At 38.2% G+C, this 12,165-nt stretch overlaps 1 protein-coding gene and 1 long non-coding RNA gene across 2 annotated transcripts in view; one reads left to right on the top strand and one right to left on the bottom strand.

Annotated features, from left to right (window-relative positions):
- The window catches only part of LOC106944835 (heparan sulfate glucosamine 3-O-sulfotransferase 5), a 90,750-nt gene that overhangs the window by 46,214 nt on the left and 32,371 nt on the right, over positions 1–12,165 (top strand). The window contains exon 2 of the mRNA XM_015028107.1: positions 10,690–10,764. The gene's annotated coding sequence lies outside the window, so the exon portion shown is untranslated. The remainder of the gene's footprint in view (positions 1–10,689; positions 10,765–12,165) is intronic.
- On the bottom strand, positions 2,356–11,718 carry LOC106944836 (uncharacterized). Its single transcript, XR_001424423.1, has 3 exons — positions 11,709–11,718; positions 10,291–10,295; positions 2,356–2,441 (listed from the first exon to the last, which is right to left on the bottom strand). It is a non-coding gene; the product is annotated as an uncharacterized LOC106944836 (long non-coding RNA).

Raw genomic sequence — 12,165 nt, 5'->3', positions numbered from 1 at the left:
CCTCAATTGCTTTTGTTTAATGGTGCAACAGTGGTGGTTTCTTACATGAGCAATATGGGCAAATGCCCAGGGTGTTATGTTTTTAGGGATGGCACGAGACCATCACACATTTTAGCACAGAAATGGAATATTTAATATTGGTAAAATGTATTAAGTATTATTATCTAGGTTTTTTATGGTAATATGGATCTTTCAGATTATTTTGAGAAGCAATTTTGATCATATTTTACATTTTATTGTGTCATGTAGCTGTAGCCGGTCTTGGTCTTGACTCGGTCTCGGACCCTAACAGTCTTGGTCTTGTCTTGGTCTCGGGTTAGGTGGTCTTGAACACAACACTGTAAACATGGCGTCTTTCACTTAGACTGACTCTCTGCAGAGTATTTCTGAGTCGATTAGTGTAGCATTTCTGCCGGATTTTCACAAAATATCAGCCACGACAATGGACAGGGGGAACCAACAAGTTCATGACATCAAGGTGTTTGAGCCACGTGATGCCTCCAACATTGTGCGCGTCACAGCTAAATGCTACCGACAGATGAGGAAAACAGCAGATCCTCACACCCTCAGCATAAATATAGCTGTGGACAAGATTCCTGATGCATATTGTTCTTGCAAGGCTGCATAAGTCGGGCATTCATGGGTTTGAGGGTTACTTTTGAAATCAGTGATTTCTGTTGTTGGCAAATGTTTGAGTGTGCCTAGGCCTGTTACTCGGTACTCGGTGCTAACGTGGCTAACATGATTACAGTTTAGTAAAAAGCCTTTTCAGGTAAAATAAAATTTTAATGTGTGTCAGATTCGGGACACATTGCATATTGATCTGTTCAGCTAACGTAAGACTGTGTAACAGACAGGATTCACGGTGTAGAAGTTGTATCGGTACTGCCATTATGCTGTACTTAGCTAAAAGGTTTTCATAATGGATGTATTAATTATTGACTTTCTTTTTTTCATTCACTAAACACAAATCAATAATATTTACACCAGCACACACTCCTTTGTTCTTATTGATCCTACGACGGTTGAGCTACAAATGCGGTCGTCCACAAGCTTTGATCCAAGCAAGACTTTCCGTTTCAGATTTTGTAAATCTGTGAATTTTAGTTCCACAAATACGATCAGAATACCTGACATCGCCTGAACAGATTCCCCACTGACAGTCGAGAACCTTTCTTTTTTGAGTCCTGACGCAAAAACTTTCTGCCTGTCTGCTAGTCCACAATGTACATTAGCATGTGTTTACTACTGTAGCTTGTGTTTGTGAGACGGTCACGCACGTGGTAGCTGCGCTGTGACGTGAAATGGGCATTAGCCAATGAAACGCAGCCCCTGTCGTAAGGTCCATAGACACAGTGTTGTTCAGCATGGCAACACCTTCAGTTTGTAAAAAATAGCTCTCACAGCTTCACTCAAGCTTCCTGCAAACTGCCCTCAGTGATTTCTGTTGAATTATTATTTATTTCAGACTCTTGAAATTATTACAGAGTGGGCCGTTATGGAAAGTATCCAATACAAATTCTCTGTGGGGTGGAGATCGACAATCCACATGCCTTCACAATGACTCCCACCATTTGAAACTAATTAATCTTGATGCTGTCCTCCCATGGTGATTGGTTCTTAGCAGAACAGTTGAAAGTTTAGGGAATTGAAACCAACAGCATCAGTTTGAGTTAAACAATAGTATCCAGGTGGAACACATTTATCGTCCTGACACATGTGATGGTCTTTTCAGTTTGTGAAACAAAATCTGGATATTGTCATTTTATTGGCCTGGAACTGAACTTCAGGAACACCTTCAACAGCCTCCTTGTTTTGTAATTCCTGCCAGATGTAATTCGTGACCTGACGTCATTCTAAAGTTTTCATCTGATGAATATTTTGACCATGTCTGGTATCACAGTCTGTGTAAACAAAAAGCAAGTTTCAAACTGAAAGCTCAACAATGTTACAACTGTTTTACATCTATGGGTAATTCTTCTATTATAAAAGTCTTTTCCAGATTAAAAAAGATTGTCTTTAATTTGTTTATATTCTCCTCCAACCACTACTGAATTTTCAGTGAATTATGGAAAGCTCAGAAAGGTTTTGAAAGAATCATATTGCTGCTTGAAGAAGAACTGAGCCATAATGACAACCAAAGGCAGGGGTCCCCAAACTTTTTCCTGTGAGGGCCACATAACTTTTCCCTTCCTTGGTGGGGACCAGAGTCAGTTNACTCACACATATTTCTTAGCTGTAAAAACATATTATTTTAAGCTAAACTTACATAGTTTAGTTAGCAAATAACTAATATGTTAGAATTTAAACATATCTATAATAGCATTCTCTCATTACCTAATTGATTTTATTGACACATGGCAGGACGAAGCTGGAATCAAACCTACAACCTGCTGATCGCAAGATGACTACTCTACCTACACAGCCACAGTCGCCACATACTACTGTAGACCAATACCTATCGGATGAAGAGATTCAAGAAATCAGAAAAAGAAAAACAATTTGTTGAGTTTGTGGCAAAATCTATGAGTAGAAGATAAAACTCTTTTTGCAGTGGAAATTTGAACTTTTAATTTTTCTTTCAGGTAATATGAGAAACTCTACCATCATCGTTCTCCTGAACTCAATATTGTGTTTCGTCCCATCTTGTGAGTTTTATGTATCCCTACACTCCTAGTGCTCCTAGAGTAAAGAGGATATCACAGTATCTTTGAATCTCTCCAATAAACTACAGTCATTGTGAGATCTGCACTGGAAGCACAATATGGACCAGTAAACCCAGCAACATCTTTTGTAAAATACCAAATCAGAGCAAATCAAGATCCAACTTCAATCTTTGAGTTTTTATAGTGCCTACCATCTAACTGTCTCTGGTTCCGACTCCTCTACAGCTCTGCTTGTGGTCAGACGTCTTCTTCTGTTGGCCAACATGTAAAGGTCTTCATATAAGCGGGTCGCTGAGCCTTCTGAGCTGTTCTCTGACAGGACCGGTGGCGCCACAGGCAGATGAATCTGGACTTTGGATGAAGCCTGCCATTTTTACAGCTGACCTTGACTAGAGGTCCTTCTAGTAATTTATAGCAAATAATGTTCAAAGGAGTCCCATTTCCAAGATTCACTGTCACTTTGTGTTCAACCATCACTCTGCCTCCAAAGCCAATGTGCGACATGAACGTCCCATAAAAAATATTAGCAGCCGCGCTGGCGTCCTATCCAATTATGTGAAGAGTGAATTAATGCTTCTGAAAGCAGTGAGTTTTTAACTGTTGCTGAAACTCCAGACTTTGCAGTCTTATTGCTCTACATGTGTTTGTACAAATGACTGCAAGCTGCGTCAAAAGAGTTTTAATTTGTCAATTGTTGGTACTTTATGGAAACACATGAATCCATTTGAGCTTTAAATGAATGTTGATGTTCTCTGTTAAAATGCAGACATGTTTTTATGCACAAACTCAGGATGACAACAGCCATGCAGGCTTCCAATAAGCTCCAGGCACGAGGTAGAAAATGTGTTGTTTTGTTAGCAGGGCAAACATCTGCTTTCTGTGTTATTGATGAAAGTTTTAGCAGCAGAGTGTTGTGTGTAGAGAGTGTTCCCCCCTAAAGCACTCTGTCTAATCTTTATACAATAATGAGTACTATGAAGAAACCCAAAGTGTTCCTCAAAGCCACTGGGCAGCTGGGCAGAAGGCTTGGTATAGGACTGTTTAAGGAAATGTTACAAAATTGGTCAGTAGTTACAATAGTTTCAAAATTGTTCTGTACTATTCCATTTGCTAGCTGCTGCACTTCTTGAGTGTTTTTTTTAATCAGCAGTGAAATAATTATCTATGACAAAAACCTAGCATATCCACAAACTTTTATCTCTCTACAGCTGTGAGGTTTTAGAGATGAGTGATAAAGAAGAATTGAATGCATAGTACACTCATTTAGCAGCTGTCCTGAAAAGTAGCTTGATGTGAATTTGTGCGGGGCTAACTGCTGAATGGGATAAAAATTCCCTTTTTATGGAGTTATTCTTTTTATTCATTTTTGCATATGAAACATTTGTAAACATATTCCACAACCAGGAAGTCTGAATTTTGAGTCTACAAAGTGATTTTAACAGAATTTAGATAATTTATCTGTCCAGAAAATTGTTAATTACTTCTGTACCAAAATTCCAATCTGATTTCAGCAGTTGGTATTTTTTTAGAGGACAACACACACATGTTTAGTCTTTGAGAATGGAAAACAAATACATCTGGCAGTAATTTACACAGATTTGTAAGGATGCAAAATTGACATCGACATTGGCTGATGTTAGTTATTGTTGTAGCATATTGGTCAAATAAGCCAATATGAATAAAATATTTATTTTGGTCTTGTTGCTGTTTCTGGTTGGTCTGTGTTTGGTCATGTAACAGAGATAGTGAAGCGGTGCAGGACAGAAGCAGAGACACAATGTCATTAGTGGGTTTTTATTGTGTAGAAAGAGTAAAGAAATAATGTCTGTAAATATCAGTTAGTGGATATCACAGCAATATTATTACTATTGTATTTTGTAGCCCAAGTTTTCACATTGGTGCATCTCTATAGATTTAAAATATTAACTATAGTAACAAGTAAATGATGCATCACATTCAGCTACTTTAAGTATATTTCCGGTTTAGTTCTAAAACAGGCATAAAGGTATTTCTTAAGATATAAAGTTAAATTAAACACAAAATTTTAATGAGCTGCTAAAAACATTACAAAAAGACATGAGAAGTGTTGAGTTCTGTTTAAGTTTGTTCATTTTTTAAAATTAAAATCTTCCTAATGTCATAAGATTCAAATGTTTGAGGCATCGTGCTGAAAATCAAGCCTTTTAAAACAAACAAGTCTTTTTGATAGGAAAGTTTGCTACAGCAAAGCAAGGCTTCATTTTTTATGTGTAGCAAGCAAATGTAAATGTGATCCTGTCGATTGTATCTTTAAAAATAATAATATTTGAATTTCTCCATATCTCCATGGACCAGCTTTGTGTTCCACCTTGATGGATCATGGTATTAACCAGTACTTAGTGCTGTCTCACTGAGGACTCAGCTGTGGTTGGTATTACACTTCAGGCTTTGATGAAACCAGCAAGTTTCACCTGCTAATAATTGCAGCTGTCACACGAGGACATTTGTTTCCTGAGGCTGCATCAGCACTTCCTCTGTAACGCTGTGCCTAAATTGGACTCATGTGGTGACGCTGCACTTTTGTTATTTTTACATGGCAACCTTTCTCCTCACTTTCTCTTTCTTTCTGAGCCTGATGCCAGCTCATGTTATGCAGATCATATTAGCAGTGTTGGTTAGGATACCGTGGCCTGAAAAAAACTAGGTTACAGAGCAGCAACAACCTCACAGCTGTAGAGAGATAAAAGGTTGTGGACAAGCTAGGTTTTTGTCATGGATAATTATTTCACTGCTAATTAAACAAAAAACGCCCAAGAACTGCAGCAGCTAGCAAATGGAATTGTTTTTATAAAGTGTTGTTTAAGAAAAATACACTTCATGAATCAATTGCTGGAGAAGCAGAATTAATTTCTTGTTTGTGCGTTTGCTAAAGTTCACAGTCATGTTGGTTCATAAACCAAATACAGAACTCATATTGAAGTCAAGGTCTGTGAGGTCATTGGATCTGTCCAGTGAGATGATTCCATCTATCAATAGTCAACCAGTAGGTTACATGGTAAACTTGGCAATCACAGTTAATATTCCAGTAGGCAATGCAATAGCTACATATGCCTTAGTCACAGCTTTCTGAAAGGTTAGATGCAGCAAGGAAGTTTGAAAGATTTTAAGGCTGCATTCACACCAGCCCTGATCAGTCCGTTCCAGTCGAGTTCTGGTTAGTTTACCTAAAAGTCCGGTTCGTTTGGAGAGGTGAGTCTCTTTAATCAAACTCTGATCCACCTAAAAATGAAGATCTTAGTTCGGTTGAAGTGAACTGTGATGGTGTGTGAATGCATGCAGAGCATAATCTCAACAGATTACATGTGATCACATGTAATCAAGTTGCCTATTCTGAATACTGAGATCCTTTTTTGTCATAATCCAAGATGCCAACCACACAATAAACCAAGTTGAACCACTCCTTTTAATAAAGTGCTACTGCCACAGGGGAGGTGATCTCACTAAGGCTCCTCATAGCAACAGCAGGCCTGTTATTTGTTTTGTTTGTTTTTTCCACTGTAACTGTGATTGTGGGTTTGTCACATTCTGTTGGGCATGAGGATCAGTTTGTCCTCCCACTGACTGCTCAGACTTGTTGGCGAGCCTCTTTTCTCCTTTGTCTCTTGTTTCCTGCGCTTTTGTTAGCTGTGGTTATGAAAGGCATGGCTTTGAGTGGAAGTATATGGTTTTATTCCAATAGTTTTTTACACAGTAAAATTTTACTCACTTTGTTAAAACAATTAAGGAGGAAGTCATCTTTGTACTGAAGCTCCCGATGACCTTCTAGTGTCATGGTTTTAGGGAGTCTCATAACCCACATGCAGAACCAGTCGTGAACGAGAACGTAGACATGACAACGATGGTTTATTCACTATATTTACCAGGTGAATGTACAACACTGGAGGAAGGAATGCCTGGAAGAGAGACTGGATCAGTTTGATCACAATTGGAGTAATAGATTTCTCTACATTTTGTTGAAGCGAGTGACACATTGGAGGAGAAGTTGGAACCTGCTCTGTTTGGTTTGAACCTTAGTTGCTGTGTGTGAGTCAGAGTGGAGCGTTCACCAAGGAGAGATCCAGGTCAGGTCAGACACAAAAGGCTGAAGTAACAATGAAGAAAAACTTCTAACAGGAGGACTCACACACGGCCATAAACACACACACAATGGGAAGGCAACATCTTGTATTGTCTAACATAGTAAAACAGACTGGATTTGTCTAATCTAATTAGACAGAATGGTTACTTATTCAGTCAAACGATCAATCGACTAAGTCAAGTTTATTTGTACACATGTAAACGTTGCAGGTCTCTGGCCGTTGAGGACTCTGCTTTAGAGACTCTACATCCAAACTGACTGAGCCTGAGTTGTTTTGCAGTGAAGTATAAGTAGAAACCTCTCAGCCTCTTTAAGTTCCAGGCCATTAGGTACAACCTCACAAACCTGGCAGCTGTGACTGCAGTAAAAACTCTTTCTACAAACTATCAGCTCAGAGGCGCTGAATACGAATCCACGTCAATCCTTTGTATGTTTTTCTCATGTGAAAACTAGATATTATCAGAATTATAAACCATTGGAATCAGGGACTATTACCCAATAGTAAAAGTTTAATAAACCAAATAGAGCATATGTGTGTGAATGTGTGTGTGTGTGAATGGAAATGACTGATTTCATTTAAAGTCTATTTGAGAAAACCAATAATTAAGTCTGATATATGACCAAATTTGGCCAAATTCTGAATATGCCTGTCTTTACTGATGGAATAAAAGATACAATTATAAATCAGACAAATTCTAGATATTTTTCTTTCCTTCTAGCTGCTGCATTCATCACAGACCACAGACACCTGACAGTGTTTGGTTGTTTATTTGGATTTTGACATAAATTGACACAGAATCAGAATTATGAGATTAAAGTCAGAATCCTTTTTTTCAGTTACCCTAATCCTGTTTCCTACATTTGGATAGATACAAAAATATATTTCATTTATTGAACCTAAATTTAAATTCTTCTGAAACTCAAAATCCCAAATGCACCACAGTAACAGGTTTGTGAATTTCCTCAGAGGCCTGGACACTGGGAGCTGTGCTGAGGTCAGTAGATCTTCATATTGTTCCACTGACGTAACGTAGCAACCAGCACGACAAATTGTCTTGTTTTTCCTAATGGGATTAATTCTGGTTCATTTTAAAACAAAGTTCCTGAAAGAAGTAGACAGTTTCTGTCAAATATATTGCAGTGGCAGATCATCCATAAGGGGGCGCTGTAGCGCCTGCAGTCAGGAGTTATTAGTTGATTTTCTAATGCTCAGTTTTGATAGGATTCAGCCTGTTATTTGTTCAGAGTTACATTTAGTTTGGCTAAATGTAACTCTGTTTTTAGTCTGCTTCAGTGTTTTTAGATTTTTAGATTATATTTATTGTCATTGCGCAAAGACACAAAAGTGAATTTGGCAACGAAATGTTGTTGATGGAATACCCAGAAAAAAACACAAAAAAATTGTAAGTGTGACTATGAATGCATATAGGTATTAAAAAGTTTTACTGATGGAGGTAAGAAATAAAAATATATTAATTTGTTTATTCCACAAGTTAGTGAACATATACTTTACTTTTACCTGATTTAGCCGTTCATGTTATTTTTGTGGAGTTGAAGTTCTTTTCCCACCATTAATATGAATCCTTAGAGATATAATTTGATCCTTTAGAAATGAGTTTTACTTATTTTCAGATTGATTTTGTGTATTTTGTGATTTTTGTTTGTTTGTTTGTTTGTTTCTTAGCTGGATGCTGATTATTTTAGGCTATATGAAATAGATCTATTTTCAATCAAATCTAATAGATCTTTTTTTATTATCTTGTATTGATCAATAATATAGAATATTGTATTTCTACATATATGCAGAGATATTTTATTTTAGAAGTACGCCATGTCATCACAGCTGGAAGCAGAGCAGCAGAAATTATGGGAGAACCCCGAGGGCGCAATGTTGGTCCCACATGTCATTCAGTCTCCATAGTAACCAACTAGTGCACCAGTTGGTGGATGATAGCGGTCGATACCTCCTCCAGTAACACTGAAGATTTTAACTCAGAAATGCACCACAGCATCAGGATGTGGGGTCAAAAACAGAAACACAGCAGTCTTCTCATAAGGACATCCACACAACCTTTAAAACTCTCAACAAAAAAACTCGACTTCTGTATAGCAGGACAGGCTACTCTAAACATAAGTGTCGCCATTGTTAAGAAAAAACTTTAAAAACATTCAAAGATTGACTGGAAATAATCATATTAGACCTCTTTGTATGTCAATAGATTTTTGTAGTTTTTAATATTTATTGTTTTTTGTAACTGATCTTTGGAATACATGAATTTAGCTTATTGTGCTCCTGCTTTTTGCCTACGGACCAATTCTCCAAACTTTCTTCATTGGTATTATTGTTGAAGAGTTGTGTATTCTTTCTATGGTAGAACGGTGTGTGTGCATGCATGTGTGTGTGTGTGTCTGTGTGTGTGCTGTAGGTTTTAGTCTGGATGGTTAATTAAATGGGAACGTTATCTGCTGAACTTTATAGTTTACTATAGAAACATTTTAAATGCCATTGGCAAGTGGAAAAGGCCTGATCCATCCTAATTACTGAAAGGGTAAATAGTTAGTCATGAAACATAAGCCAAGATAAAACTTTACTGTAAGTTTAAAGAAGTTTGTTACATCTTATCTGCTTTACTGAACATGCACCAGTTCATAGTTTCAGCATGATCATGTGACCAGAACAAAATGAAGATTCATCACTGAATTACACTTTGACTGCTTTCATTCTTTTGTACATATTTTATGGAATCTTAAGGAATCTGCATTTTTTGAAGGAATCTAACCTATCACTCAGCTCCTCCAAACTAGCAGCAGCAAAGTGGCATTATGTGCCAGGAAAATACAAAATACCAACAATTTAAATTATCAAGCGCTAAAGCCTGGATGAACCAGGATCTTTACTTAAAGCATTTTTCTTTTAAATATATTCTATAGGGAACTCATTTTATCCACACTTCTAGAACCCTACTAGAGTTGATTACATGTGGAGCATTTAATTATGCATGCCTATTTGGCCTTGTGCACATTATTACAACATTTACACACCAGAACTTTTTCCAGTGTTTGTATCTCTCCTCTGCACACTGATGGAGTTTTTGTGACAAGTGCTGAGATTTTAATAAATTCCAAATTAGATTTTTTTAATTCCTCAGTTGTGATGTATCCATGTTGACTCTACACCTGGAGTCTTTAGCAATAATGACATAGAGAGTTGCTTTTATATTTTTAATTTCCTATTTTTATCTCACGTTGTCCAGACTGTGTTAAATTTGAAGTGTAAGGTCAGGAAGGTATAAGACAGAAAACTGGAGCTGTAACTGTTTTGGAAGAATTCTTTGTCCCACAGTTTGACGTCACTGATTTCGAGGTTTTCAACTCCTGCGGTTAGACATTACAGCCTTTCTGACAATGTGTAGCTGTCTATAGTTTTTCTAACATGTATTTGAGGCCTTGGAGACCAATTCTACACCTTGAGTTCACACCCTACCTACAGTGTGTGACATTTGTAACCGTAGCTAATGACTAAATAGCACTTCTAAATGTAACGCAGGTGGTTTCTCCCAACCCTGAGCCCTGATAGCTTGATCCATGAGACTCGCGTTGTTTCACACGTTCCTGCTGAGCCATTTTAACTTTAGAACATTAAACTCCCACTCAGATGATGGGAAGTTATTGATGAACTGAGATGTGGGACAATTCCATCCAGATGAGATGGGTTTCATTTTCATCAGTGTGTCTGGTTGTTTTCTGGTTTTTATGTAAAATCCGTTTTGCATATTGGAACAAAAATGAGCCACAACTTACCCTGAGAATCAGTCAGGGAAAACGTACACTGTCCTCTCTGCTGTTACTAAAGCATCGCTCCTGTTAGCAATTGCCTTTGACTGTTGTTTCCTCTTTATCACACAGATACTGGATCCACAGGTGTGCTTAAACAAGCATCCAGGTTCAAACCATCCCTCTGGCAGACATGAGGAACAAAGGGTATGTTCTAACCTCTCCTATCTCCATGCCTATCTATGACTGATAAACTTGACCAAAAAAAACTTAAACAGTGACAAAGCAACGTTTGGCCACATTTAACAGGTCAAAGCAAGTCAATTGCTGTTTTGTTCACATATCGGTATTGTTCTGATAAGTTAAACTGGGTCGATATTACACATTATTTATTTCTTGATGCCGTTTGTTTCTGGAGGCTGGTCATGTGGTGTTTGTTTGGTCATGTGACAGTGATGGCGATGCAATGCGGGATTGTGGGAAATTTAGCTGAGGCAGAAAAGCTTTTGTTTTTCAAGGTGTTGAAATTGTAGTGAAGTACATATGATATAAACAATATTGGTAAATATCAGTTATAGGTCATAACAGCAATATTAAACCTGGATAATGATATCTGCTTTAATTTTCACATTGGTAGAATTTGGATTTGCAACATTATTCTCCACCAATAATGTTACATTTAAGGTCGTATGTTTGAGCCTGGCTGAACAGAGACATCCCCTTCACATGAGCAAGGTTTCCCCCACTAAGCCTGGAGGGCCACCAGACTTTACTTGCCCTCCCGCCAGGCTAAGCATTATTTATTTGAAATAGGGCTGGTGAATTGCCCTAGCACCTCCTACCAGTAGCAGGTTTTCTGGGGGAAATGCTGCTTGTAGATTATTTGAAGCTTTCCACCTCAGCTTGCCTCATATACAGCAGTTCACAGGAAACCTAAACTCCGGTCAGGTCCTTTAGATACTGGCTCTGGTTGCTCCTTCAGTCTCTAATGAGGAAGACGTCCATCCTAGTTGCCTCCACATGAGTCCATAGAGTGTTAGCAGAGAAATGGAAGCAAAAGAACCATATGATAACAGGCAACAGTTTTCACAGTCGTTGAATTGTGGCCTTAAAGCTGACTGAAGACAGAAGATGTTTTTCTCCAGTTTGACCTTAGCTGTCCCTAAATGCTGCCAAGATGGGAGATCGACTGCTGCTTCTCTTGGCTCATGTTGTTAGCCAGGCGCAGATCTCAGTAGGATGGAGCCGGTGTAGAGTGTAGGTAGGTCCAGTAGTAAATTTGCACCACCCTCATCCATCACCACGGCCACAGCTCTGCCTCCGCCTTTTCCTTCAGCTGAGCTGAACTACGTCCCTGCTTATGCACGTTCTCTGGCACATAATTAATTCTGCCTCTCATATCTCTTCCTGTGTGTCAGCACCTCTGCTGCTTTATAGGCTCATTCTGGAATGAACTGACAGGTCTGCTTTGAAATATCACCAAATTAAGACTGCTGGCATGTGTAAGCAACTCAAATAAACACAAAAATCCACAAATCAAACGGAGGGCGCTGTCGATGCCTCCAATTAAAACTTTGTCCACCCTGTGATCTTCAGAGGTTTGTTTTG

Source organism: Poecilia latipinna, unplaced genomic scaffold (genome assembly GCF_001443285.1).
Source record: "Poecilia latipinna isolate Pla-1442-1.1 unplaced genomic scaffold, P_latipinna-1.0 Scaffold114, whole genome shotgun sequence".
Lineage (NCBI taxonomy): Eukaryota > Metazoa > Chordata > Actinopteri > Cyprinodontiformes > Poeciliidae > Poecilia > Poecilia latipinna.
The sequence above is the reverse complement of the archived record's forward strand: the minus strand, read 5'-3'. Positions and strand labels throughout refer to the sequence as shown.